At 42.7% G+C, this 3,571-nt stretch overlaps 1 pseudogene; it reads left to right on the top strand.

Moving 5' to 3' along the window:
* Positions 1 to 387: 387 nt before the first annotated feature.
* Positions 388 to 3,152, top strand: LOC141955016 (zinc fingers and homeoboxes protein 1-like; annotated as a pseudogene).
* The last annotated feature ends 419 nt before the right edge of the window (positions 3,153 to 3,571 follow it).

Raw genomic sequence — 3,571 nt, 5'->3', positions numbered from 1 at the left:
GGATTTTGCCTTTCTTAACTTAGTTTGAGTAACTCTTTTTGGAATGGGTCTGCTGTTTTCAGGGGATGAACAGTGGCAGATTGAACCACAAAGGACTGAATTACCTTAAGCCAAAATACGTAGCAGAATAGAAATTACTCTTTAACTAATTCCACTGTCTCTTCTTTGCTACAGGTGGTGGATGTGGACTTTAAAGCAGTCTCTCTCAACATTTCATCCTCAACTATTTCTAACCTGATTGCACTACAAAAGGAAATCTGCTAACGGGATAAATGTTGAGACTTTACAAGAACTGACTTGAAGTACCGAAAGCCATTACTATTAATCAAGAAGAGCTTGAAGTTAGGTCTGTACCTGACCAGTCAGTATCATTCTCACATAACAGGCATGGCAAGTAAAAGAAAATCAACAACACTGTGCATGGTCTTAGCCAACGAGCAGGATCCGGATCTAGAAATGGTATCAGAGTTGGAGGAAGGACCACCTGTACTTGCGCCAGCAGATAACCCTACAGCAGAGAGCGTAACAAGTGATGAGGATGTTCATGAGTATGTGGATTCAGACAATCAGAAAAATACAAATAAAGTAGAATAAAGTAGAAGGTGGTTACGAGTGTAAATACTGTACTTTTCAAACTCCCGATCTCAATATGTTTATTTTTCACGTAGATTCAGAACATCCCAACTTAGTATTAAATTCATCCTATGTTTGTGTAGAATGCAATTTTCTTACCAAAAGATATGATGCTCTCTCAGAACATAATTTGAAGTACCACCCTGGAGAAGAGAATTTTAAGTTGACCATGGTGAAACATAGTAATCAGACAATCTTTGAACAAACAGTGAACAATCTCACTTTTGGCGGGAGTTTTGTTAGAGAAGAAAATGTTGAACAGGCTGACTCTTCTGAGGTCCCCTCATCAGGGATCTCAATCAGCAAAACTCCTATTATGAAAATGATGAAAAACAAAACTGAGAATAAACGTATTGCTGTTTTCCACAATGTAGTTGATGACATTGCTGGTGAAGAAAAGGGAACTGAAAAGGAGCCAAACTCTGAAGAAGTAGTAGAAAACCCACCACCAGCAGTTTCTGAGTCAAAAGCGAGCCATTCAGGTGTTTGCAGTGCAGCAGATGTGGCTAGTGCCGTAGTGACTCCAGCACCAGTGCTTCAGCCTGGGGTGGCACAGGTTATAACAGCCTTTACAGCTCCACAGAACTCAAACCTGATTCCAAAAGTCCTAATACCTGTAAATAGCATTCCAGCCTATAATACTGCTTTGGATAACAGTCCTCTTTTGCTTAACACCTACAACAAATTCCCATATCCAGCCTTGTCAGAAATCACTGTTCCACAGAACTCAAACCTGATTCCAAAAGTCCTAATACCTGTAAATAGCATTCCAGCCTATAATACTGCTTTGGATAACAGTCCTCTTTTGCTTAACACCTACAACAAATTCCCATATCCAGCCTTGTCAGAAATCACTGTTCTTTCCACTCAAGCTAAGTCACACAGAGGAACAGATTAGAATATGGTTTTCTGCGCAGCGTCTGAAACACGGTGTGAGCTGGACTCCAGAGGAAGTGGAGGAAGCAAGGAGGAAACAATTTAATGGCACGGTGCATACCGTGCCACAGACAATTACTGTTATTCCAGCACACATTTCTGCCGCTAGCAATGGTTTGCCTTCAATTTTACAGACATGCCAAATAGTTGGTCAGCCAGGACTTGTTCTCACGCAAGTTACAGGTGCAAATACGTTACCAGTAACAGCCCCAATAGCTTTGACTGTAGCAGGAGTCCCAAACCAAACACAGTTACAGAAGAGTCAGATTCACACTGCTCAGCCTGTTGCAGAAACCAAACAAGGAGCTGCTGTTCCAGCCCCTCAGCCTATCAAAAATGAATGCGCGCTGATGAATCCTGACTCCTTTGGAATCTGAGCGAAAAAAACTAAGGAACAGCTGGCAGAATTGAAAGTCAGCTACCTTAAAAATCAGTTTCCTCAAGATTCAGAAATTGTAAGACTTATGAAAATAACGGCCCTGACTAAAGGAGAGATCAGAAAGTGGTTCAGCGATACATGCTACAATCAGAGAAACTCAAAGAATAATCATGGGATTCATCTCAACAGTGATTCGTGTGCCACCATTGTTATTGATTCAAGCGATGAAATGAATGAGTCCCCAACGGGAGTCACTCCACAGAACAAGTCATCATGGAGCGCTTTTCCTGATTTCAACCAGCAGAAATTCAAAGAGAAGACTGCTGAACAGCTGCAGGTCCTCCAAGCAGGTTTTCTTAATAAGCCAGTCCTTACTGATGAAGAGATGAATAGGTTAATAGCCAAACTGACCAGGAGAGAGTTTGATGCCTGGTTTACAGAAAGAAGGAAATTGAATGTCTTGAAAGAAGAGGGAGCTGACTTGAACGAGAGCAATGCTGGCAGCTCAAAAGAAGAGACTGGAGAAACATCTGTGGGAGATGGAGCAGCAGGAGCCAAATCAGTGTATTCCACTTCAAGCAAAATAGGCAAAAAATCACCAGAGCAGTTGCACTTGCTTAAAAGTTCTTTTGTCCGTACTCAGTGGCCATCTCTACAAGAATACAACAAACTAGCAGAAGAAACTGGGCTCCCAAGATCAGAAATTGTGAGCTGGTTTGGAGATACTCGCTATGCTTGGAAAAATGGAGGATTGAAATGGTATTATTATTACTAGAGTGCCAATGCAAACAGTCTGATTGGCCGAGGCTTTGCGAGAAAGAGAGGAAAAGGAAGACTGAAGGGGAGGGGGAGGCCTCGGGGGAGACCTCAGGGAAGCACGAGGTTAAATTGCTGGGACAGAGGTGTGTCTGTCATAAAATTCAAAACTGGAACAGCAATCCTAAAGGACTACTATATGAAGCACAGATTCCTTAATGAGCAAGACCTCGATGAACTGGTAGCCAAATCTCACATGGGATATGAGCAGGTCAGAGAATGGTTTGCAGAAAGGCAAAGAGGATTAGAACTTGGAATAGAGCTGTTTGATAAGAACAAGGAGGAAGATGAAATGCTGGAAGATCAGGAAGATGAGGAAGAAACAGATGATAGTGATACTTGGGAACGCCCCTGACATGTTAAGCGTAAACTTTCAAAATCAGATTGACATGCCATTTGGGATTTGGGGGCCAAAACCCAACTAATTAGGTTGGATGTTATGGTGAAGAGCCAAATGATTTTTCATGGCCTTCAATTTAGCAAGCACCTGCTCGCATTTTCCTTCTACATAAAAGAACATAGGCAAGTGTGGTGGTGCAATTCTTACCCCTCCCTGCCCTCCTTGCTGGGCTGCTTGGTGCCAGGTGTGATTCCATCCACATTCCCCCAAGCTATCCACCAATCTATGGAGATAAGGACTGATAACCTTGAGGAGCCTGGCTCCTGCCCCTCCCAATTGCTTGGAAAAGGTTATAATGGCCCATCATCTCCTGATGGCCTGACACACCTATGCCTGGGATGTGATCAGATGGAACAATAACAGGGTTGCATGTTATTCAAATTCTTGTGCAACTGCCGGAAGGCACC

The sequence above is a fragment of the Athene noctua genome, unplaced genomic scaffold (assembly GCF_965140245.1).
Source record: "Athene noctua unplaced genomic scaffold, bAthNoc1.hap1.1 HAP1_HAP1_scaffold_66, whole genome shotgun sequence".
NCBI classification, from domain to species: domain Eukaryota; kingdom Metazoa; phylum Chordata; class Aves; order Strigiformes; family Strigidae; genus Athene; species Athene noctua.
Note: the sequence above shows the minus strand (reverse complement) of the source record. Positions and strands in the feature narration are given on the sequence as shown.